A 26,982-nucleotide genomic window follows, 5' to 3' on the forward strand; every position below is an offset into this window, starting at 1 on the left:
AACCTGCCACAAGTTTTCTTGAGTCACATTGCTCCTGAAGATGCTTTTTTTGAAGACACATCCCTGGAGCTGTGCATGATGGCCTCAGCTCAGTCTCACCATGCTCTGATACTGAGCCAGGTACCTGTTCATCCAGCCCAGGAGAGCAGCGCAACGAGAGCGGGGTCAGTGGTCAGCAATGAGCATCAAGGTTCACTTCCAGGAGCTCTACCTGGTCTCCCCATCTGCAGAAGTCTCTCTGGGTGTTGGTGTGCTCCTGCCCGCTTCTTTTCAAGAGGCAAATCTGTTCAGATGGCTCCATGTCTTCAGAATTCATCATGCTGACAGTCTGTCTCGTGCATGTGGATTTTATTGGCAGCATTTCAAGAACTTCCAAATCATGGATGAAAATGTTGACTAGAGTTGGGCTCGTTACCAATCCCTATATTTTTTTTTGCTAGAAAAAGTTCCCACCACAGATGGTTCTCCGTTTTTACAGCTACTTTTGAACATCTTTCAGTATAGTCAATTTTCAAACTGTTTGAGGTGTTTTCTACTAATATTACGTATTTCTGGTTCTATAAGCAGGAACTTAATCTCCCTTGGCTTACTACTGTAAATACCCATTTTACCAACTAATGCTGAATAATGTCAGAAAGAAAACAAACTCCTTTCCTAAGGATCTTCTCTATTCAGTGAGTATTCTATGGCATATCCTGTTATTCTTCGAGGATCTATTCCAAACTAGCTCTTTCAACCAAAGTCACCTAACCTGATAAAAGAACTGACTTAAACTTGTGATTTTGCTATGTTTCCCCTGAATCCTGAGCACTCTGTAATACCATAGATGGTAGTGGAAAAAAAAAAAGACTGTTTGAAATGCCAAGTACTTTAACAGCAGAAGGAAACTGAAACTTAAATGCATTTCCTTTTCTCAGGTCCAGATTTAATCATCTTTTCTGATTCCATGCCTAATATATTGCAGAATCTCTCACTCGTTCAACTAAATTTTTTGAGTGTTTAGCAAAATTACTTAAGTGAGCTTACTTCAGGAAATGTGATTTCCTCTTTGTCTTCCACTGCTTAATCATTTTGGTTCTCCCTCTACCTAAACCTAGTTAATGAATCAACTTTCTTTAATCTCATGTGAAATTTACTGTATGTCCCAATAATAGCATTGTTCATGACTCTTATGTTCCCTTCTAGTTAATAAGAAACAATATCTCTGTGATGGGCTGGAGCTCTGGCTGGAGAAAATTTCCATCTTTATCTGTCTTTGCTCTTTGTCAGAATAATCTTTGCAGCTTGGTGGAGAACTTGCACTTCATCTCTGCAGCCCTGCAGTGTAGCCTGTGCTGCATGTCCAGTGTTTGTGAAGAGTTCAAGTACTCAATCCAAGAGCATGTTCTGATGGATAGCACTTTGAAGACCTAAAAGACCACTAAAGCAATTCTTTGGTGGGAAAAAAATAGATTTACTAATCTGAAAGGCTTCTTCCTCTTGAAATGAAGCCCATTTTTTAATAGTTTTCCTGCTCAGATGGAAGAATCATAGGGTATTTTCTAATCTTTATCTGAAGTTTTTCTACCTCTTTTTCAGTCTTGTTTTCTCTTTCATTAGTGAAATGATAGCAAAGGAAAATAACTGAAAAAATAGCTGTTAAAATTCAGAGACACCCTTTGCATAAACTGTGGGTGTGCACATACATTTGTATAAAATATGTGTCTATACCCACATATAAATAGTTTGTGTAGAATAGATGTCCACGCAAAACCAGTTGTAGAATATACATCTTCTCACATTTGTATATTTCAGCTTTGTCAATTATCTCACCCCTCCCTAAAAATGTCCAAAAGAACAAGTTCTTATTTCCTGCTCTTTGCTATTTTGCTCCTTTTTAAAAGCATCTGAAGAGTTTGCTGCCTGTCTTTTAAACAGAAAGCAATAGCAAAGCTTTTCTACAGAACAGTAAAAAATACTCCTAAAATTTTCAGGGAACCCTGTTGATGTTCCTTAGTGTGCTTGTTCAGTTTTTAATATGTTGGGGATTTTGTTCCATAGTGTCTTTAAATGATCAATTTAAATGATTAGTTACAGATTTAAGGTGCTCATTATGTTTTATTCTTGATACACAATTTCAGTATTTTAGGTAACTTATATTTTCCCTTTGTTCCAGAGAGAGTTCCTGAAAGCAACCAGATTCAATTGCAGTGCTACTCAAATCAACATAATTATGCTAAAAGTAGAAATAGTTCTCTTGCCTAAAAATGTTGTTTTTCAATGCCATAGTAATTTGAGTTGAGTTTGGTAAAAAAATCATGGAAGTATCTTCCTTCTCCAGAAAATTCAAATATGCCTTATGATGTATTAAAAGTGAGGGACTTTGATTTTTATTATTTTACAAAAGAAAATTTCTTAGTATATTACAGAAGAATATAGAAACCAAAGAACAAAATATTTAATCTATGATTTAAGTGATGAAAAATAGTTTTGCAAATACATGTCAAAACATCTGTCCTGGACAAACAAAACCAGTTTTGTTTGTTTTCTTTCCTTTTTTTGATTGTTTGCTTGTTTGGGTTTTTTAAATTGATTTACTGAAATGTTTGTGAACTGGAAAAAGCAGGCTCAGTATCTGTGCACATCGATCATGGTACTCAATGCACAGTATATTTTCTCATAAAAGAAGCAATTGAGATACAGCAAATGCTTTTACTTTTTGGCATTCCTCTTTATTATTCTTATTGATTGACATGAAGGCTAGACTGGTTCCTGGCTCCATTGAGCTTGGTATCACACTATGTTGAATAAGATGTGGCTCCTGTGTTAATATGGTTTTGAAAGACTTAAAGCAGAGTGTGTCAGATTTTGCAATTCATTTCAGTGAAATAATTGTTACTCATTTTGTGGTCACAAGGAAAAGCATTTAAGATATACATATAATCATACATATTTCTTGATCTAGAGGCTGCAGAAATGAGGCCTTAATGCTGTTTATCATCTTGGGGGACATTAAAGTGATGGGAGTGGAAGGGCTGTTTAGGTTACAGCAATCTAATTATACCCAGAGGAGAGAGTACCACAGCATTCAAAACCAGCTGGTGGAGGAAATCTCCTGTGGATCCAAATTACATCTTTTTCAGTTAAAGAATCAGCATCTTTCTTTGGCTGAGCAACCAAACTGTTTTAAATACAGTTCATACCCATTGAAAGTCAGGGGGTTTATGTTGGGTGAGGGTGCTCAGATTTTTTAGTATCTCAAGAAGGAAACTCCTTGAGTTTATTTATTTTTCCTCCTTTTCTGTAGCTGCCAGCAGCACCACAGGTACTGAATTACTCCATCTCAACAGGAGCAGAAGGGGTTTGTGTTGGATCTGCTCGGTGGTGGAAATTTTTAAATTGTAGATCACATTACATGGTGCATCTTAAAATACCCATTCACTATTCTCTCCACAAGCACTTTTTGTTTGTTTCTTCTCAAATTCAACTGTGGTGACGAGGTGGGAAGTCTGAATGAAAGGTGGGAGTTTGCCATAAATGATTGGTGTTAGATCAGATAGGAGACACCTAAAATACTGGATATTGTGCTCTAGTGAAAATAATAAAATATTTTAGATTTCTGGGGGTAACTAAAATAAAGGAGAAATAATGATTTATTGCCTCTAACGTGTTTAAAATATTTCTGATTTGTTTCTAAAACTTACAAGACTTCATTTGTAAGTCTAAGTAGCCAAGCTTAGATTAAGCTCTGTTTTTAAATGCTTGCCAGGCTTTCCTTGGGACAACCACTGCATTTTATTGTGTGTGTTTGTACATGTGCATAGATATAGATACAGATTAAATGTCACCAATACCTAGTTCCCCAGGTCATGGCCTGCTTAACAAAATGACTGTTCAATCTGGGAGTGCTTTCTTTAGGATAGAGTTTCTGCCTGTTTTCAAGGTAAGACAGAGCAGTCAAATATTTATGAATGTTACAACATTCCAGATTTCCTTTCCAAGGCTACTTGAGGCCACTTGAAGAAGTAAATCTGTCGTGGTGTTGGAGACAAGCTTCATTTGCACGCTTCCTTTCATCTCTCTCCAAACAAACGGTTCATTCACACTTCCTAGGTCAGTGGTAGCAACCAGGCTTGGTTTCTCCATGCAAGGAGCAGGACTGGTTGTGGTCATTTACACAATGCTGGTGTATTACTGAAGAAAGGATTTGCACAGTCCAGGCACATGTTATCTTTGCTCCCCTTTCCATGCATTTGATATGCTCAGGAGGACTGGTCACCCCTGAGACTCTGTGTATACCTGGGAATCATGCAGACTGGGGAGCTGCCTTTCTTGCACAACTGTTCTGCAGATGTTTCTCCATTACCAGTTGTTCAGGGACTTTTCCCCAAGGCACTCACAACTATAGCAATGGCTAATGAATTGTGGTTGCTCTGTATAAGGCCTGATTTGGAATTGTGACTTTGAGCTTCAGGATGACCTTTTTAGCATCTTTCCAGTTCTCCCACTTCTATGCCTTTTGTGCTTATATTGGTACTTTCTTTAGTTCTTAATGAATCTTAATTTCTTTGGTTAGAAAAGACCTTTGAGATCAACCAGTATACCTGTTAATCCATCAGTGTCATGTCCCCAAGGGCCACATCCACACGTCTTTTAAATACCTTCAGGATGGTAAATCCATCACTACCCTGGGCAGCCTGTGCCAGGGCTTTATAATTCTTTTGGTGAAGAAATTTTTTCCATTATTCAATCTAAACCTCCCCTGGCACAATTTGAGGCCATTTGTTCTTGTTCTATCCCTTGCTACCTGGGAGAAGGGCTTGATCTCCACCAGACTTCAACCTTCTTCCAGGGAGCTGTTGAGAGTGGTAAGGTCATTTTAGCCCTTGTGTGTGTTGAAGTGGTGTTGCAGGTCACTGACCATTCCCCTTGCACTGAGGAGGCTTCATTCTGCTCCCCATCCCTGTCTTCCAGCTCAGGGGTCTGAGTACCTACAGAGCAATTGATCTTGCCATTAAAGACTGAGGCAAAGAAGGCATTGAGTACATCAGCTTTTTCCTTAGTCACTACATTTCCCCTCATGTCCAATAAAGGCTAGAGGTTCTCCTTAGCCCTCCTGTTGCTGCAGATGCATTTATAGAAAGCTTTTTTAATTGTCTTTTATTGCAGTAGCCAGATTAATTTCTAGTTAGGCTTTGGCACTTCTAATTTTCTCTCTGCATAGCCTCACAATATTCTTGTAGCTTTCCTGAGTTGCCTGTCCCTTCTTCCAAAGGTCATAAAAACTCTTCTTTTTTTCCTGAATTCCAGCCAGAGCTCTCAGTTCAGCCAGGCCAGTCTTCTTGCCTGCCAGCTCGTTCTTTGATGGGGAAGATGGAGTGACAACTCCATGTATTCCAGGCATTTTTCTCTTGACCTCCCACAGTGGCTGTCAGGGTCACTTTGACTTTGCTGCAGATAGGGCTCTGTGCCTAGAAATCTCTTTCTTGCCCTAAAAGTTAAGTCCCACAGCTGCTGCAAAGGAAACTTGGCTGGATGGTGGGAAACTCCTGTCAGGGCTGGATGGAAACCTTTCTCCCAGCTGCAGAGAAGGAGCAGGCTGGTCTGTACCTCCCATTTCAGGCATGGAGTCCCATCCCTGCTCCTCTTGCTACCCAGGAGGAGTCAGTGACTGGCAGGGGCAGCCTCACATTGCTGTCCTCCCAAGTGTGGGATGCAAGGATCCTCGTGCTGACCTAAAACAGTTGTCTCTGGTCTTGACCAATTGCACCTCAGGTTTTTATGTTCTGGTCAACCATTTATTCCTGGTTTTGACCAGTCCAGCCACCCAGCCCTGGAGAGTGTGGAGACCTAACCAAAGGCAGATATATGCTGGATCTGCAACAGGAGGTGCCTGAATTTCTGTGGGTTTGGGGTCATATAGCTGTTGATGTCCCATGCAGTTGTGCTTAGTGGTTCCTTGTTAGCTTTTCTCAGCAGGGGCTGCTGCCTCCTTGGGGAGCTCAGGAGGCAGCTTGGATGATCTCCAGCTCTCATCTGGAAGGCACCTGACGTGCCAGGTCATGGACAGATGGAAAGTTATGATGTGATTTGGGAGCAACCCCTGTTCTCTGGTGAAACAGTGGGTGGAAAGGGGTTGTGGTTGAAGCCATAAGGAAAACTCTTGTGCATGTCAATCGTGCGAGTTCCACATCCAGCACACTCCTCAGGGAGAAGGTGTCTGGCTGTGTGTCCCATCAGCTGTAATGAGAAGTGAGGAGATAAATGGTGGAGGCAGGGGTTGTGCGAGCTCACCTCCTGGCCTGCCCTCAGTGGGATCACGTCAGTGAAAGCAGTTGAGTCACCTCTCCCTGGAGGTGTCTGATGGATGTTGCAGCCAGGACTTGGCACTGAGGAGCGAGCTGGGCCTCGCTGCCCAGGCTGCATCCCCAGCTGAGGCACAAAGTAATGTCTTAGCCAAATGTTCGCTTGAGCACACTGTGGCTGCTTAGCTTCTCCTGTGCAAAAGAACTTCCTTCCCTTTGGGGTATTCCCTTGATTTTTAAAAAGTCAAGCAAATATTTAAGAGTGGATTAGAGTCTAGCTCAACATATCCATCATTCACCATCAATTACCCAGGTCACTAGTATGATTACGCTCAGCTCGGGACTTTCTGTGTTTGAACGCACCAAGAGCTAGGAGGAACTAAAGGTGGAAATTTATAGCAAGAACGTTTCCCTCCCCCAAGTTATTTAATGGCACACAGTCTTTGACCTGAAGTGTAATTTTCTGCAACATTTAAGGCAGATAAAGTGTCTTTAGCAGCCAAAGGAAAGCTCAAAGGTAACATTATCTAACTAGCAAACAGATGGAGGATTTAACATTCTTAGTAGCTGAAATTTTGGACTCTGGCCAAACCATGGTAATGGATTTTTTAGCAGTCGTTCTTTTCCTATGAAAGTGCTGGACACAGTTTTAAAAAAAATCCAAGGGAAATATCCAACAGTACAGGCAGGAATAAGGAAAGATTCCCATTTGATCACAAGCAGTATTGGAGTACTGGGGAAAAATAAAAGTATTTGTATCAAAAACTGGGGCATGACATGTAGGATTCAGTTAAAGAAATAAGATAAATCACCTCAAAAGCACCAACTCTTTGTTTGCCTTGATGGAGAAGACAAGCCTGTTGAGTAATTGGAGTCATTCAGTGTTAACTTTGTCTTGCAATGAAAACTGAAGAGAAAGAAGATGTGCTTTGAAGACCTCTTGTTCCAATTGAGTTGCAGGAAACAAAACAAAGTCTTCACTCCGTGGTGCACAGAAACATCCAGCTCCTTGTATGCTAGTGGCAAGCCCTGGTGTTGTGTTACTCCCTTGGTGTTTTGCTGTGTGACAGAGGGCTTTCCAGATTACCAGAGTCATAAGCTTTCTTGCTCCATCACATATTCTCTCTAGGTTATAAACAGATTATGTTATATGACAGATTGGGCCTTCAAAAAGCTATGTAATGGAGACCACAGAGCTCAGGAAACAAGAATGTGTTTTCCAGGAATTATTGGTAAAGATTCTGTGCTGTGCAGAAGGCAACTGAGAAGGCGGAGGCCCTGGAAAACCCTGATGATTTTTGGATTCACCAAATCCCATCATTTACTGTCAGTGAATCTCCAAAACCCTTTGAACATAGTGAATTTTTCACAAAATGTCTGTGTTTCCTGATAACAGCTTTCATCTCAACACCTGTTGGGTTAAGTTTGACTGATATGCTCGATAAAAAACATTAGTCTCTAGCAGGGAGCTGGGAAACACCATGTGGCTGAACCAATTAATAATCAATATGAATAAGGAATACTTATTGAAAGGATAGGATTAAATTGCCAGGCAACTCTGGAGAGATCTGGAATCACTCATTTCTCAAAGAAAAGAGTCTGACATTAGGAGGTTTGGAGCCATTTGCTTTGACTAGCCTTGTTCTTTTATAGGCCGGGGTTTGGGAGCAAATGGATGACATTAACACTCTACACTGATTACAAAACACGGGATAAATCATACAGATGTCTAATTCCACCAGATCTCATTACCACTGGATTGAACTTTTCACTAACTTGCTTGTCTCAAGTGATCTGAGTCAGCACATAAGCTCTGAGCATCCCAGAATTCGGGAATGCTGGAAGCAGCTCTGGTTCCAAACACTGGCACTAGAGAGCATTCTTACAAGTCATTTTCCAGCAGGCAAACGCTAAAATATTACAAAGAGAGAGTTGGAGGCCAGCAGAAACTCCAGCTGAGTGCTCGGAGCTGGTCCAATGCCAGAGCATCCATCTTTCGAAAGTTTAATGAGATGAGTTTCCATCAGGCGTTTTCACAGCCGGGCCACCAGCAGTGGCCTTGGACGTGGTGTCTCGCTCCCCATGGTCCCTGGACAGCAGGAGCTGTGGTTCAGACCTCAGTGAGAAAGCTGGATGGTGAAAATTTGTGAGAGCTAATTAAACAAGACAAGATTTTTGCCTGGCAGGGATTCATGCCAGATACACAACATCCCGGGAAACCGTTTCAGGCTTTGCCATAAAGTTCTTGTGGAGAGAGAGCAGGACGTCTTGCCAGACTTCACTTCAAATATAGCACTGCAGCTTTTCCTTTTCTTTTTTGGAATTGGTATGGCCATAAATTATCTGCTTAGCTCAAGGTTAAACACAGGACAGTGAGAGCTGTGAAGTCTCAGAGATGAAAGGCCCCAGTATAAGCAGGGAAATGGTCATACATAATGTTATCAGGCCATGCTTCATCTGAGAGTGCAGAGCATCCTCTGAGAGATCAGGACATCTGTCTCAGGAGAGCTATATTCCTATTCCTACTCTGCTACTGGCCACCTGTTGGTCCTGGGCCAAGTTTTTAGCTTCTTTTTGCCTTGAGTAAATGAGGATAGTTCTATTCCCTCCTCTGCTGTAAAAAAAAACAAAAACACAACAACAAAAACCAAAAACGTGAATGGCACAGTAATGTCTGGAGATTGCATGACGGAGGGTGGCAGGGAGCTGCATTATGCTGCTGTCCTGCTATGGAGATCTCCCCACCAGCAAGTCCCACCTCTAATCTGGAGGTTGCAAGGTCTTGGGGCAGTGATCCCAGCAATGACTGGCAGGTGAAAGGCCAAGTCATTTCTTCAGATGCAGCCTTGCCCCAGCTTTCTGACCAAAGAGTTTGCAGCAGCATCAGCAGCCAAACCCAGGTGAAAGAACAAAAGCGGGAGTTGGGCTCTGCCCTGACACCCCAGCACACCTCAGGTGTTGGCTCAGAGGAAAAACAACTCCCTGATGGCTTTAAGTTGAAAACAATAGTGGGATGTGAGGAGTAGGTGATGTTCCCTCAGAGCTCCCAGGGTACAGACCAGGATTTTTTCTAGACTCAGCCTCTGGGCTGGTGCCTGCAATCTGAAGTGGGAAGTGATAGTTTTTGCAATTTAGGTCTACTTTCAATATCTCAACAGATCTGGGACCTAGGGACTTAAGAGAGGATTCACCAAAGTGATTTCTTGGCTCAAAGCTGAGCAAAGATGTAGCTGATACTAAGGATTGTTTCCATTGTGGTAGACAATAACTGAACTTTCCAGAGAAATTATGCTAATACTAACACAGACTCTTAAAGTTAGATATTACTTAAAGATTGGGGCAATTAGGTATATATTGCAGTAGTATTTCTATCATCTGGACATTGTTCCTGTGCATAACTGTATTAGAGTCCTTGCCTAAGCATTTAGAGATCCTGTCTTTCTCTGTTAGAGAATCAAGTTACCTTAATTACTATATTTCTAACTTTGCTTGTTTCTACATCACATATAATACAATTTAATTAAAGTCAGAGCTAAGAAGAGACTTCCAGAAAAAGAAACTTGAATACTTCTAAGTACTTGAATACTTCTGGACTGTATTTCAGACGGAGCAGTGAGCAGGTGTCAGGAAAAGAGAGATGAGTTCTGAGAATTAAAAAAAAAAACCAGAGCGCATTGGTCTGGAAGAGTAGAAGAGTAGTAGCCTACAGATGTGTTTGCTGATTCATTGGAAATTAAAAGCAGAAAGAGCAGTTTGGAGAAAAAGTTCTGCAACACCAGGTTTGCCTCTAGGTACAAACACTTAAGATATTGTTCCCCAGTTCAGGAAGGAGAACTTTTTGGTGTTTTATGCCAGTCCTGTCTCATCCAGCCCAGAATTTAGTCTCTTGTGGGGAGACATCAGTCGTAAACAAATTGGAAAACTTAGACACTTTTCTTGGAAGGAAGTGTAGGGGTTTTTTTGTTGTGTGGGTTTTTTTTCAGTGCACCGCTGATTTCAAAGCTGTGTGGTTTGGGCAATAGCCCAGAATTCTTGGTTTTCTCTTCTCCTTGTTCATCTTATAAAGCATAAATATCATATTTCCTCTTCAGGAAAATATATACATGCCTTTTGTATCTGTGTGTATTGTGCATCTGCATTTGTGTGGATGCAGAATTGTTAATATTATTCGTTTTCAGGACCAGATATTGGATGCTGAATAAAGCAAAGCAGTGTTAGGGAAAAGGAGCTCAGCAGTGGGGAGGAAACAAATCCTTGTTGTGGCAGTCCTGTCCTTCCCTCTCACTTCTGCTACTCCAGTGCCATGGACTGGCAAATCTCTTTCATGCTGTCCATTAACTGCTCTCAGTTGTCACAAGCCAAGGATGGAAGAAAGCCATGGCAGGGAAAACCAAGTGCTGGTGGAGCTCTTGGCAGCTCGGGAGTAATTCTTTACCCTGTACATCTGCACTGGCCGTCCCCCCATGTGCTGTCAGGGGACCGTGAGGTCCCTCTTCTCTTTGGTGGTGACTCACAAGCTTTGGGCAGGAGCTGCTGTGAGTAATGCTCCAGTAGCACACTTAGCAAAGAGACTCTGTACTCTGATGTCCTGGCCAAATTCTTTCCTGGAAAATTGGATAAGATGCATTTCCACTGCAATTCCAGATGCACAGAGTATTCCTTGCTGTTCATAGACTGTCACAGACTAATGTCAGCTAGTCAGCATTAAGGTGTGCTTTCTTTTCTGTGATCAGCTAAGGAATTCCATGAATATATCAACTATAGTAATAATATTCAGAGACAAGAACAGAAAAGAAGCTTGATTTGCTACTGCACAGCAGTACTGTACTCAGGATCTTTTGATAAAGTATATGTGTTGTATTTATTAGTTACTGAAAGCTAGTCTCACTCCTATCTGCAAAAGAAGCATTCTACAGGCTGCATATCGAAGCTACCCAAAATGAATGGAAAAAAAAAGTGGGTTCTTTCCTGAAAGTGTAGTATTTACAGAAAAATTCTATTTGCAAAAAAGGACCAATAACCACACAACTCACTGACTTTCAGCTGAAAACTGAACTGAAAAAGACTATCTTTCCTTCTTTGACTATTATGTGCTCAGAGAGGCTGGAGTTGGGCTTTGTCCAAATGGCAGTCAAGTGATCAGAAAGTGGGCTCGGTGAGTGATGGGCAGAGGGTGCCCGAGCAGGGTGTAGCGTAACGCACAAGTGCAATGCAAACACTCTCACTGAGCCCTTGCTCTGCAGGCAGACTTCAGATAACGTGTTGACAGCATCAGTCAAAGGAAAATAAAATTGCTGAGGGGCTGTGAAAGGCGCCCTCTGTTCCAATAGAACAGTGCATATAACCTCTGCTTTCTGCGAGCAGTGGCAGTGACACGTGAGGGAAGGGATGCATGATAACACCAACAGAAAATCCCAGCACTCTGGTCACAGCAGTAATGATACTGAGCAACAGTAGCTTACTACGGCTCATTGCTGGAGGGGTTTTACTTTAAGGGTTTTAGTTCAAATCCATCTCTTTCTCCCGAGCAAGTTGCGCTGCCTGTTGGTTCAGGCAATTGTGTGCAGCAGAAGTTCTGGTTCAGCTGTTGAGTTGTGGGAACTTAGGAACTTACCCAAACATAAGTGTGTTGTAGGTTGCCTGAAGATCTGGAGAAACGATTATTTGTCGGTTCCAAAGTAACTGTATTACTGACCAGGAATGGGTTTTTTTGAATAGGAATACTCCATATTTCTGTTACTTTGGTACAACACCAAGGGGATATAGTAGAACTGTGGCTTTGAGAAACAACCCCAGTGTAAGTAATACTTTTATTTTCATTTTTCAAACTGTACAGCTGCACATTAAACAGACTTCTTTCGAGGAACTCTGCTTATTTCAATGGGACAGCTTTGTAATTAGCTAACGCTTGTTAAGTAAGGGTCACAGCTTTGGACCTGATTTCTATCCTTAAACTGCTCTGAGATCCTTGGGGGTTGCATATGAAATAACAGTGCTATGTATAATTTACAGGGTGTTGTCAGTTGAAAGCTTCTCTGCATTTTATGCATCCGGCACCGTTCAGGCCAGCTGGCAGTCAGCTCAAGATAATGATGCCATGATGAGAAAGATAGTCAGAAGTTGCCAAGACTATTAGACAGCACATCTGCCTGCTGGCTGCCAAGATCAGCTCTGAGCTGCCAGCACCAGTCTCTTGGGTAGAGATGGAAACACCTTCCAGTGTAATCCATGTGTCACAGCTCTTCAGAGACACAAACAATGGCTTCAGGTGGCATCAGGATATTTTCACTGTGTTTCATCTTGTTCAGGTTAGTATCCCTAGTAACAGCAGAAATACGCGCTAGATGCACCAAAAGTGATCAAGACTGTGGCAAACCCGAAATGCAGATTTTTTTTCTTAAGGGCATTTCCTTCAAAATGTTTTGATATTTTAATGTCTTCTGCTTGGCTATTGGCTCTGAGAGCAAAGCAAGCATAAGGCACCGAATGAGAGCTGGTTTTCATAGAGAAGAATAGCTGTTTTCTGCTTTTATGCTGATAATACAAGTTCTCAGCACTGGTTGTTAGAATAATACTGCTGGCAGAGGGAGAGACATGGAGAGACAAGAGGGATCATGTTTCATGGGCCATAAACTGGGGCACACTAAAATAATTCTCTCAGATATGGTCAACTGAATATGAATCCGTGTAATCTTGAACACACTCTACGTGAACTCAGAATTAATCATCAGAAAAAATGAACCCATGAACACAGAGCTAGATGTCAGGAGGAATATTTTGTTCTCATGGTGAAATACTCAAGACCAACTCGTGGCATTGTCCTACAAAGAGCATCATAAAATCTAACCCAAAAGATGTCATTATGAATTATTTGCTGGGAGCCTGACTGTCCCTTGCTCAGTATATTAACATGCCATGTGGCATTTATTTTCCAAACAGATTAGGAAGTGCAAAGTCTGTCATTAAAAAAAGCTCAGCTGGAAACCAGTGATGTTTTTCCCCCCTATAGAAGCCTTATTCCTTCTAAGACTGATATTTGGTAATCCTTTGAATTCATACTTCAAACAACTTGAAAGGTGAGCTTTGGTTCCAATACTGACAAGTCTGTGAGTCTGATGTCTCCAAGTCTGGAAAAAAGAGGTGTCTGCTGCTCTGGTGGGGCTCCTCACCCTAGACATGGAGTCAGTGACGAGCATTGTGGTGGTGGTGGGAAAGACAGAGATTGCAGTATCCTGAAGTTTATTCTAAAGTTCAGTCATCACCAAATTTATCAACATATAGGCATGTAATGGGAGAAATGTGTCCTTCTGGGAGGAAAAAAGATTATGCTTCTTGTAAGGATGGAGCAGCAGGGGCACAAACCAGTTACTTTGCAAGGAATCCAAGTGAGTGTTTCTTGAGAGGACTCCCAGTATCTCATCCACAAAGAAAATATTATCAAATAGAATTTTGATTTCTGTTGTTTTTTTCCCCAAAAATATGAGAAACTGTGGAACATAATTGTAGGGTTCCCTAACCCTTGGTTCATTGTGACTTCGAATGTCTGGGGCCACTGTACAGATCTCTAATCATCCTCTGTATGATAATGGGTGGGTGATGTACATATTTATCATCCTCCTGGAGCCCATGATGTACCTCAGAAAAGAATGAGAGACAGAGGGGAGAGTGAGACTTCTTAATGTGCCTTGGGAATTCATGACAGATCTCGAATCTCTCAAGGAATGTTTTTCTTGTTTCACTCCATTGGGAATTGACCCTGACATAGTCAAAAGCATGTTCAGAATGAGTCCCTTTCATTTTGTTGGCCTTTCTATTGCTCTTGTCACTGACCCAAAGCCTTTTGATTTTTTTTTCTTTTGACATTCTTGAGCTAATTGGCCTCAATCAAAAAGTGGTTTGTTTCCTGCACAAACTTGGCTGTGACAAAAAGTGTGGAAGTTGGGAGAAATCTGGGATAGGCCAGTGCCAAAGGGTTTATATAATAGCCCAGATTATTCAGCCAAAATACAGTGTGAGAGCATCATAGGTCTAGTTCAGTTGAATGAAAAGTTCTGCAGGGTTTGGGCACAAAAATGTCAATAGGGCCAGCAATGAATTTCTTACTTCAGTCAGAATTATCTCCGTTTCATCCGCTGAAAGGAGCAGATAATTATTTAACTGTGTAATTATGGGCTGAATTCCTTCAAGAAGGCACACTTTTGCCACAAGAGGCAAGTGGTAAGGGGCCACTCTTTAGGCAAGAGGACCTTGTCTGCTGTTTACAGTCTGCTCACCTGTAACTGTGTGTGCTCAGTGCTCTGGAGCTCTGGTGTCTTCAAACCAGCTGGAAGTAAGGACCCCACATTGCACAGGAGATGCCTTCTAGGCAATTTTCATTGAATTTAATCAGCTTCTGATCAGGTTGCACACAAGGAGAAACTTTGAAGCATTGTAAATTCTAGGGTAAAGAGCTAGACTGGACAGGTTTGCAGCTCCAGAAGCAAATTGAGTGCTATGAGTTGAAGACAGAAGGAAGCACAGTTTCCTTATGTGCTTTTCTGTAGCATAAATCTCTGATCAGCTCCCTTGGATTCAATGGGAGTCTCGTTGCTGACTTTAAGAGAAGTAGATGGGAGTTGCAAAGTGGTATTTTGGCTCTGAACCTCTTGTCTGTGGATATGACTTTAACAGCCAGGGAAGGTCCCACCACCATGTTCAGGCTTTAAGGTACTGCAGGTAGATCTCAAGAAAAAGAGAGATGCCGAGGATCAGGAATTCATCCACATTAACAAGACCTGAACTCAGTCTAGAGCAGTGGAAATGATTTATGTCTTGTTTTGTTGGCTGAACCAGATGACTGAAGGAAAAGTTATATTGGGTTAATGCTGAACAAAAACGTTTTCATTTTCTCACCAAAACAAAAACCTGGAAGAAAATTCAGGCTCTGCAAAGTGTTTAATTTAATGTCCATGTTTGTGTTCTTTTTGAAATTAAATGTATGCATATTCCATTTCAGTAAATCATTGCAGTGGGCTTTGAAATAAAACTGTGATTTAAAAAAAAAAATTTGGTTTGTTTTGGAAACAGCAAAGACAGTATTCCAGTACTCCTAAATTCCTCATCAGTATTCCTAATGTAATTTGGGAACTATTTTGACTATCAAAAAAAATATTTTTTTTTGGCAGATGAGCTACGGAGTCTAGACTATCCCGACTATCCCCACCCTGTGTACGACTAGATACCAGCTCCATCATGAACTCTGTTTAGTCCTGAGACCCATCTGTAGAGCTGATAAAGGGCATAGCCAACAGAGATGAGGGAGAGAGAATATGGGAATGTTCAATTTGTCCTCATGGAAGCTTTCCTTTTCCAAAAGTAAAGTGTTAGTTGGGGAGGGATTATTTTTCTTTTGTATCTATATATCTAGATCTAGATCTATCTTTTTTTGCCCCAATAAAAATTCAGTAATTCATCTTCTTCTGACTGATTTCTTCATGATCTGTCTTTTATAATCTTTGGTCCAGTTGCAGTGATGGCTTAAATCAGTGTGACTCAGCTAACACTATTTAGCTTCTAACCCATAAAGCTTCAAAACACATGATCCCTGACTTATCTCAAGCAAACGACTGCTTCCCTGGAGCCGGCTGAGGCTGCTGGTGTTATTAAAGTTAAGCAGGAGTCTCCGTGTTCTGCTGTGTTCAAGTTTAAACAGTAAGGTGATGACACTTCTCTTTTGCTTTTGTAATTTCTTGGAGTTGTTCTCCTTCCCTTCGGTATGTGTGGTTTAAAAGCAGTCCATCATGTTGCAGACTCTATAAACTGTGGGTTGCTTAATTTGTGTGATTCATAACACAGGAAAAAAAAAAAGAGCCATCATCATTCTTGGTATTACATCCAGCTATGTTACCCAGAGCATTGACCTTGACCAGCTAATGATAGGTATTTAATATATGTGCATGTCTGTATATATAGATATAAATATTCATTATGTGAGGTCTGAGATCGTAAGGGAGTGCTGGCAGTGCCAAGTTTTGTTCGATGGTTCAGGCCTCCAGCTGTGCCAAACTCTGGGTTCCCTTAATGTACCATTAAAAAAAAACCCCAGGCTTTGCTTGAATGTCATCCAGCTTTATTAAGAGAAAGATCAAGCGTAATCTTATTAAGCTTGTCACTCACAAACCATAAGGGTGCAGCCTTGGTGTGTCTGTTTGGTCCACATGTGCGAACAATTTTGCCTCGTGATATTCAAACAGGGGCTGTTATTCTTTAATGAGGGCTGTGAATAACAGAGCTACAAATTGCAAGCTTGGTGATGTGCTCACACACTCGTGTGTTAACAGAAAGGGGTGAAGGAGAGGATTGTTTGTTTGGATTTTGACATGTTCCTCAAGCACGCTCGAACCCACACAACCACAATGTTTTTCAAAAGTTGTTGTGTATATTTTGAGGTTTCTGAACTTCCATAATAACTTAGTCAGCTTTTGAATGTGACCATGTGTCAGAGTGGACAGCTGTATCAGGAAAACTTCACAGGAGCACTGAATCTCCCTCTTTTTGGTTTCACTAGAAGTCTGCTCCCTGGGCCAATATTATGAGGGGATGTTCAGATAAATTGTGCTTGCCTTCATTGTTGCTCCTTTTCCCCAGTGTTAACAGCTGGGCAGCAGGAGATAACAGTGGAAACCACTACTGTTTATACCAGTGTAAAACCAGAGAACTGCAGTGGGGACTCAAATCAAATATTTCTGCTTGCTCAAAACATGGATGTATATAGAAATTCTGTGTATTTATATAGAAAAAAACCCTAAATTGAAACTGGTCAGGATGTTTGGCCGTGTGGCTGAGAATAGATCTGTGTGGGTGAAACTCACAAAAATAACTAGTAATGAATGGAATGTAAAGACACATTTGATAGTCTAACAGGGAATAAGTTTGTAATAAGAAGAACTTCTCCATAGACATAGCATATATGAATTAGTACTTGAGGAATACAGCTTTCCAAGACTTCTAGTCAATTAAATTTTAAATTTGTGAGCAAGATATCCTTTGTCCATGGGGATGTGGGGGGCTTGATACAACTGTTTGCATGCCCAGAGTAGCTTACAAATGGAAGCATTTGTAGGATGAAGCTCATCTTTGCTGGGCTGGGATAGGTATTCATACAGCACCTTTGCAGCTGAGAAACTTTAACTACTGCAGGACTATGTTCTGTTCTTTTCCCGCCACACAGATGGTCTCTCTGACAGATAAGATTTACTGACCCTTCTGGTAGAGCATTTGCCATTGCTGGCTGGAAACTCCCCATGCTTCCACCACAGCACCTTTAGCCAAAGGACTTTCTGTCCTTGAAAGCATGTCTTTCTTCAGTTTTGCTTTTTAAAGAAAGAAAAAGTAATTAAGAAAATACACAGCCATGGAATCTCCTGATGCTGTCAGTGTCCTCTGGAAGTCCTTATTCTAATTTATACCAACATCCTTAGTCGTAAAACTTATGCGATCCATTGTGCCCAGGCAGAGCTGGTCCTGGTTTATGATCCATCATGCCCAGGCAGAGCTGATCCTGGTTTATGACATTTAGATGCACTAAAATGGGTACTTTCTAGTCCAGTTTTCTATTATTCCACATCTTTGGCATGCTTTGCATTTCCAAGGAGACAGAGCTCCAGATGTAGGTGCTTCAGATCTCTCCCAACAACATGTGTATCTCAGGGTCTTGTAATACCATATTCAGTAGCTTCACAAATATCTGTAGTGTGTTTCTGCCTTCCTTTTCTCCTCAGAGGCAAGTATTTGTTAGTGTGATCTATCCTGTTTTGGGGGTTTGCTTCCCAATGTCAGGCATGAATTAAGCAGCAAGCCTTGGGTTTGGAGTGTAAGGTGGGAAACAAGTCTGAGTTTGCCCCTCCTGGAACGTCACAGAAGCATCTGACCCCAATCTGAGGGTGTTTTATGGACTCTTGGGGCTTATTTCTCCTGCTTTCCACTCTGTGGGAAGGACCTCAGCCTAGGGCCTCAAAGCACTCCTTGAAAAAGCCCCTTGCCTGTACTGGCAAGGCTCATTATGGTGCTGCAAAGGAATCCTTAGCTGAATTATAAGGCTGAGGATGGTCTTTTAGGGCAGGTTTCAGCTGTGAGGTTGAATGGATTTGCAGATGCCTGGTGTAGCTTGTGAGGTGGCAAATGATCTAGGTAGCAGAGAGCAGTTTTCGATGGAGCAATTAGCTCAAGCCTTGCGAGTGGTGCAGCTGCACCAGGCTGCCTTCAGAGCAGCGCCAGCTCAAACCACAGAGCAGCACTACGTGTAATTGCCTTTAATTCCATGATCAAGGACAGGCTTGGAACCATGCCTGCTGCAGTGTGCATGGCTAAAGAGAAAGGGGTGAGTCCAAACTGGAGACCAGGTTGGATTTGTTGTGCTCAGCAGGGACATGTCTCAGCAAAACCAGTGGGCATCCAGCAGGAGGAGGGGACACACACCTGCACACAGGTGAATCAGGGTCCATCAGCTCCCTGGAGGACTTGCCCTCAGCTGCTGATGGAGACCATCAAGGGTGTCCTGCCTCCAGGTTTTACACTGGCTGGGCAGCCTCCAGATGCCACCAGCGCTGTGCTGATTTACCTGAAAGAAAAGGCCATTTCCAGGTTGGGGTGACACTCACCTTATTCACAGCCTCATTTGTGAACTTTCAGAAGTGTTTTTCTGCAACAACAGTGACATCCAGTGGCCAGCTGGATTTTTCTGGGAAAAGAATGAGCCACAGTCAGTCTTAACAATGTGAGGTTTTTTGTAGATAAAAAAATATCCTGCCTAAGGAGGCTTAACTTTGGTTTCCTTGAGCAGTTTTCTTTTTAAAAAAAGTCTGGTGAAATGGTTTCTGTTTTTCTATGTCCATGGGGTAGAAAGCATCAGTACTCTCTGCTCCAGCAAGGAGCTTGTCCTGTGTCCATAAACTCCAGGGGGCTGGCAATTGGCTGAGGAATCACTCTGTTTTGTGCTAAGGCATCACCACGTTTTTCACTTATGAGACGTCCACAATCCAAATAAACCACCAGGAAGGGGCTCCTGGAATAGATGAAGAAAGCAGTGTAGTCTGTAGAATAATTGACTGAGAGGTCAAAACCAGAAAGAACAAGCAAGGATCCATGTCCTGCCAACTGGGAGCTTTGATTTGTGGTTTTCAAACTGCTTTTCAAACAGAAAATGACAGTTCATCTTGTGGTCTTTTGAAGTAATTTCACAGATTCAACAGACATTGCCCCCAAATAACTTTCCTGGAATGGTTTGATCTCACACTAGAGCAGAATAAAGTTCTGTTTAATTCAGTTTAGAGCTGTCTTGTGCAAACTAGAGGAACTGGGGGAAGCAGGTTGAAAGCAAACACAGTGAAGTGCAGTTTCACACCAGGCTTGATTACATTGTGGACACAGTATATTGTAGAAGTCAAATGCATCCATGAGGCCAAAAAAGGACAGACTCAAGAGCCCAGCTCACTACTGAGCCTGTAGATAGACCATGGCCCTCATCCCTATTTATTTCCTGTAAGAAGCCATTTAGTCCATCCTTATTACCTGCCAGAAGCCTTTGTCAAAGTCAAGCAGAGGTGCTGCATTTCATAGCACTGGCTGTGTGCTGAAAATAGCTGTGGTCCCACATGGTCTGGTCCTCTCTGGTCCTCAGAGATGCCTCCACAAGTCCAGTGAGATACTCTGCTTGCAAAAAGCTGTCTTCCTGACTGAGGAGCTTTCCAAGGCCCGAAGCTGCCCTGAGCTCTGACTCCACCAAGTCCTTGAGGTGTTTCAGTGCTATGTTCACAGTTACCTTCTTTGCAGAGAAGGCTGGAGTTAGGGAATCTAGTTTCTCCCCCCTACCCCAACCTGTGCCTGGCTTTGGCAAGCAGGTCCACATGCATTCCAGGCTGTTTGGGGATGGCTCAGGGGATTTGTGATGGGATATGAAACACTTCTCTTAGAGGCTGCTTGCCCTGCACTGGATGTCCAGGGACTGGCAGCAGCTTCCGTGGAAAGAGCTGCTAACTGTGGTTCAGGTGGGAGAGGGTTGTCTACTTCAGCAAGGCTGCACATGCAGTAATAAGGCACCTTGGGTACAAAAGAAGGCTGCATTTCCTCACTAGTTTCTTCATTTCTTGAGGCACTGGTGACATCTGGCAAAGAATTTTAAAACATTGCACACCAGACTGTCTGCACTTGGGGGATCTGATGGTCCCAGAAATGCCTCCAGCACCCTGGGAAGACTCTCAGAGATGCTGAGTTTTCTCCAGATTTTCCTCAGAATCATTTCCTTCTCTTCTGCTGCAGTGTTAGGGATTGTGAAGTTCCAAGATTTTGTACATCGACCCTGTCTATTAGAGAGGGTCCCATGAGGGACACAGAGACATGTTCCCTGTCACACAGCTGCATGACTGGCATACACCTCCAGTCACACCCTTTTGTAGAAAGGTACATTCCCAACAATAAGTTCAGTGAGGAGCCTGCACCTTAAAAAAATAGAATAAACAAAAACAATTAAAAAATAAAATCACATCTAGTTGTGGCATTCTGATAGAGGGGAAAATGCCAATAACCATTCTCCATGCAGTATCTCAGACTGTGTAAGCCCTGTCTTTACTCACAGTAAAACCTGGGGACAAAGTCAATTAAACTTCTGTTTCAGCCCTGCTCACATAATTTTCCTCCTCCAGATTTTTGCCCTGGTAAGCTGATGCAGCTTATACCAGCAAACACACCAATACATTTTACAGAATAAACACTTCAAATATTCAGGCTTTGTTGTTTGACTCTTAAGGGATCCTATGTTTTTTTAAGAATATATGGTGAAATTGTCATCCTGTGTTGGACCTTCTCTCTGTGGAAAAGTCCTCTAATGCCACATAGGTGAAGCAAGAATATGAAATAGCCAGAATGGCCCTATAATCAACCAAAACCCCGATCAACATAGCTCCCTGTCCTGTGCAAACTCTGGCATGACAAGAAAGGCGGGGGACAGAAAAAGGGGCAGAAAAAGGAATGATGGTGGAAGGATGGGCTCTGTGCAGTGTTCAGGAGCTTCTGGGCAGTAGCAGGGTGGCTTGGTGGGTCACCATGCCATGTCTGATAGACACCAAGGCTAAAGGAGCTCCTTCAGCTCATATGGTCGATGGAAAGAGACTTGCACAGAGGGCTCATGTTCTTCCCAAACCTAGTGTTTGAGATGTTGGAGTGAATTGCTCTGTGGAGGTGCCATCCTCTCCAGTGAGACTCATTAGCACAGACCAGTCACTTCATTTGGAAATGTCTGAGGCAGCTACAAACTGACGGAGAGGCCAGAGGAGATTCTTAGGAGGTGATCTCACTTTAGCTCTTACTTCTGTTGTTTTTCTGAACCCAAGTGAAACAGCTGGTTTAGACTTGGAAGAAAATGGAGCTTTTTTTTTCCTCCCCAAAAAATCATTTTATTGTTTACCACATATGTTTAGGGCAAGTCTGCTAGGGAAAGTGCTCCAAGACTTCGAAGACAGCAGAGAACTGAGTTGCTGAGCTCATATTATGGCACTGCATTGAAACTGGAAACAGAGGGCTGTACCAGCAAGGAGCTAGCTCCAAACTGGTGAACTCTGTCCCTCTGTCAAATGCTGAGCCTGTTGAGTGTACATTGCACTCCAGGGTGCTTCTGGAGAAGGATTTCCATGGTGTGACATGTGAGTTCCTCAACAATAGCTCCATACCCTTAGAAGGGCTGCGCAGAAAGGAAGATCAGAAACGGAGAGACATTGGGGGAATTCATTATACCTGGGGGCAGCAAGGAAATAGAAGTCTGTGGGAATCTGTCTGTCCTTCAGATTAAGATGCTCCAAGTATAGAATTGCACTGCAGATCTCCGAGACACCCCAGGGAAGCACAAATCTGTGCTCTATTAGCTTGGCGTCAATCTGGAATAACCCCCTCAACTTTTGGCCCCTCATCTCTCCATTCTCCCTCTGGCTACGGTGTGGCCTTTCTCCAGAGCTTGTTCTCTTAAGTGCACTCGGGTGAGAGGGGAGAGAGGTGATTACATGCAAGAAAAGAATGAAGGGAGCCATGGGAGGATTACTGGACGTTGGAAATGCTGCACGCTTTGGCTTCTTATGTGTTATTGCTCTGATTCCCGTGACTGTCCAAAAGTGGCTATGAGTCAGTTCCTCACAACTGCATAGAATAACAACATCAAACAAGAGGGAAAATGATTTCTCCATCTGCTTGGAGAACGGGTGGCATGATGTAAGGAGTCTATGATGAAAGCCTGCTTTGCAGGACCATTGCACGTGGCTTGTGCAAAGTATTTTTTAAGGCATGCTTTGGGCTTGGATACTCCTGCCAAATAGGGGAAGAGGAAAGCTCATTCCCTGCATCTCCAGCTCTCCTTCACAGCTTTTTGCATAATGCTGCAATTTCCAAGTGCAAAACCATGTCCTGAAGCAGAGCAAAAGCCAGCAACCTGGGGTGACAGACTTTTCTGGAAGGTGAGGCTTTTGATAGTCCCTTTCTCTTTGGAAAGCTCACAGAGCTCTTGTTTCAAACCTGAACACCAGCCTCTATGAGGCTTTTGTTACATCTGGTCTGGTGTGGTAGGGCTGCATGTCTCATCCTGTGGCATGGTATGGCTCATGTTTCCTACCAACTGGGGTAGGCTGTGTTCCTTCAAGCCATTTCCAGAAAACTCCTTCCCCTGTTAGATCCCCACAAGCATGAGTTTTGTTCACATTATCAGTAAAATTTAAAAGCCAAATATTCAGGCTGTCCTAACATCATACTCATGCCTAGGTGCTGCAGATCACCCACCTAATCCATTACCTGGTATCATTCCTTGATAAGACACTTCATATCAGAGGGTTACTCAGACTGGGGGAATCTTTCAGTTACATCTAGATCCAACTTGCAAAAGCAAGATCTGCACAAATCCAGCATTGGCTCCTTGTTAAAGTGCATTCAAGACACTTTTTCAAGGCCATCCTTACCACTAGAGTGAGATTTCAAGGAAGTGGTTCAAGAACAAAGAGGAGCAATTGTCTGGCAGTGAAGGTCATCATGAGGAAGGCTGAAGAGCCTCCACTTTTTAAAGCATGTTATTCATTAGCAAAGAAATACACTGGACAAGGAGTGAAAGAGAATTAAAAATTGGGAGGGTTTATCCACAACACTGATTCCCCACCATGGGTCCCTGGAACATGTGTCGTGTCAGAAGAGAGTACTGTGGGATGGCCTGTGGTTCCCAGTAAATTCCTGCTGTTACCAGAGACCTCTGGGTCAGACTGGAATGCTATAGTGGAGAAATCATCAAATTCAAATAAAAGTAATTGCCTGGAGTGTTTGCTGCAGCTCCTTACTACAGCCTCATCTTGACAAATTCATCTTTCAGCTTCCAAAATACTCAGCTTTGACCATTGTAGATTAAGAGGAATGGAGATGCAGTTTTAGAGGCAGCAGGCAAAGGGACACAAAGTATTTACCCCGAGTGTGAAGGGGCAGCTCTCAGCCCTTTGCCTTTTTCCCTACACTAATTCTTGTGAAGCCTTCCTACCATAAACACTGTGGTGCTGCCAAGGGGCTTGAGAATCAGCATCAAGGGAGAAGGAGGAATAGAGGCTGCCGCCTCCTGATTGCAGAGCAGCCCAAGGTCTAAATGGCAACAAAACGTTATACATAATGTCTGATTCACTGTGTGGAGAATGTAAAGAATTGAGACCTCCCGACACAGTTTACATTGGCCCTTTTTATGACTAATTGTGCAGAAAATAGCTCTGCTTGTAGTGTGCATGGAAACAGTTCAGATTTCTGCTGTGTGTCAGCTAATGGCTAGCAAGGCTTTTTTAGCACAACTTCAAAGGCTCTGGCAATGGAGGTCCTTTGTGAGGGAATTATCTCCTGCTCCTTTGTACCCCGTTATCCTTCTAAGCCGTGGAACAAAGAATTGCGAAAAGAATAGACAAAGTAATTTGTAGTAGATCTCTAAACCTAGATAAAGTACATAACATTTGCTTAAAAACATTTTTTTCTGCTTCTGTCATCAAAACGTGGTTATAATTTTTCTGTGTAGGAACACCCAAGTTCATCTAACTTTTGAGGGATGCAACCTGATGCTTAGGTTATTGACGAGGGTCACTAGGATGTCTGAAATGGAAAAGGAGAGCTTTAGTTTATGTGGTCAATTAGAAAATACATGGCTGTCAAGAGCTGACTGAGAAGTGTCTTTCTCTCTGCCTCAGGATATCCCACTAAGAAAGGAAGAAAATGCATTCTTTCAGCAGTGTGTTTGTGCATGGACGTGCTTTAAGGAAACCATGTATATTTAATGTATTTTTTACATGTTTTTTAGTAAAAAAAAAAACAACCCTAATTGATGGTTTATTCTTTCTTTCTACCAGTGAAAAATGAAACCTTGGGAAGATAAGGAAACACATTACATGGATCTGCTTTCTGTAGTCCAAAGCACAGTTCCTAATTAAAAATAAAAGAGCAAACCAGGAATGGAAGATCTATGATTAATGTTAGCAGCCATGCTGTATAATGTGTTCCTCCACTGTCTCCAGATCCTTGTCTCGAAAAAACAAGACGTGAGTGAAAGGAGGATAATCTTGGCTTCATCAAATTTAGTAAGAAACCCCCTCTTAAGTGCAGCAGCCACACTGACCACTCTACTGTGCTTGAGTTTGTGTTTAAACAACAGAATTACTGTGTTGAGCACTGGATCTTGTCCTCAAGCAAATCCCATGAGTATCTCCTTATCCTTAGAGTGTAAAAGAATTGCATCCACACCTGGGCACTTTTAATCTTAAACTGTTAGGGGTGGCTGCTCTGCATGTCTCCATGCCCAAGTACAGACTTTCTCTTCAGGTCCCTGTGTAGAAAATCTTTTATGTCTGCTTTCTCTCCTTTTCCACTTCCATGGATTTCCCAAGGCAGCTGATGTTCTGACCTCTTGGATCCAGTTTTCATCAGCTGTCAAGATAAATTTGGTTAATACTGCAGGAATGGTTTATTCAGGTTTAGACTGAAGAGGGAATAGTGATGGAAATGCAAGATCATTCCCTTGCCTCTCTAGCCTGTCTGATATATCTCTAGATGCACTAAATTTTCAGTAGTTATATACTCTTGAGGTTTTTCCCAGGCCAGGAAGAGAAATTTTTAAAATATTTAAGCAGAAGCATACATGCACATACACATATCTATATAAAGCTCATTTATTTCATATCTATAAATAAAAAGTAAATCCAGGGATGTTATAAAGAATATGACAGTTACTGCATACTCTATTTGCACATATGAGCAGCAATTTGATGTTTTTCACTGATGATGAGCTTAATTGTCTCTGATAGGCAGGTTATTTTGTTTTCATCACATAGGCTGTCAAAGTATTCTGTTGTTGTTAATATTTAACAAGTGAGTCCTTATCTCAAGTTGTGTGTGACTAGGGGGAGTTAGTTTATGTAAGATATTTCTCACATAGAAGATTTTCCTGGATTTTAAAACCAGAAGGATAATTATTATGGACTTCACAGCAGGAGGCAGGCCAAGACAATTCTTCCAGGAATTCTTTAACCTTTCGTGTTTCACATTACCTACCTACACTGGACCTCTCCGGTGCCACCTTTTTCCTTAAAACTTTCTCTTCCACATCTCTGATCCTGAAGACCTCCTTGCCATGGGATCACATGAATCACTGTTGGGAAATGTCTGTGTTGGGTGGCAAAGACTGCTGGTCTGAGCATGCATAATTTCACATTTTCAATCGCTAAAGTAGAACATGATTTCAGGTTGCTTGTGGTGGGCATAAGTTGTCTACAACAGCATTACCATGATGTAAAATGAACAGGTGGATACAAAAACAACAATTAATATGTGAATTCTGACTGGACAGTGAAGTTAAGATAAACAGAAGTCAGAAGTCCTCAATCAGGTGGAGAGGATGCATTTACAGGGCAAGCTGTTGATGAGATGGGTGATAACTTACCCAGATGTACCTGGGATAATACAAACAGGTAAATTTTAAGCAGAGTCTAAAGGTTAAGTTTTGCAATGGCTTGCTCATGCCATTTCTTAGTAGTTGTTAAAGTTTCAGGCTCTGTTGATGTATGTGGAATGAAGAATTATTTGAGGGCCAGCTCAAATTTGGATTTTGGTTTTGATTTTTTTATTTCTTTTTATTTCTGTTCTCTTGGTTGAACTGGAGCATTGAAAATATTTTAGTATGTGTTGGATTGTGGACATACAATGAAATAACTATGATGTTTGCATGGATATTTGTAATTAAGATTTTAATTTATTTGGGAATCTGAAGTTGAGGGGTTTTTAATGGAAGCTGGCATTCCTTCCAGTTAGGAAAGGCAAAATTAAAAGAACAAACCCTGTGGCCATGCTGCCCAGCAGATCACCACTCCCAGCAGCTGGCAGCTTTCAGCATGGTATCAACACAGAGGGCAGGAATGGGAGGTCCAGGAAGTGTCATCTTTTGGTCTTCATCCATCACCTGAAGGGACTTGCAGGCTCTGCTGAGGAGCTGACATTGTTGACCAACCTACCATTGTATGAATGAGGAGTCAGAGCTTTTGCATAGTTACTTTTTTCCCCTGAGTTTAGAAGAGTTAAAATTGGTTTCTCTTGTGCTGTCATCTTGTCAAAGATTTGCTGGAATCAGGACAATTATTTACATTAAGAAATCTTTTGGCATTTAAGACTCTGGCTCAGG

The 26,982-nt window shown here is 42.1% G+C and overlaps 1 protein-coding gene across 1 annotated transcript in view; it reads left to right on the forward strand.

The window, feature by feature from the left end:
- The window catches only part of TRABD2B (TraB domain containing 2B), a 259,725-nt gene that overhangs the window by 190,614 nt on the left and 42,129 nt on the right, over positions 1 to 26,982 (forward strand). The window lies entirely within an intron of this gene.

The sequence above is a fragment of the Molothrus aeneus genome, chromosome 9 (genome assembly GCF_037042795.1).
Source record: "Molothrus aeneus isolate 106 chromosome 9, BPBGC_Maene_1.0, whole genome shotgun sequence".
Lineage (NCBI taxonomy): Eukaryota > Metazoa > Chordata > Aves > Passeriformes > Icteridae > Molothrus > Molothrus aeneus.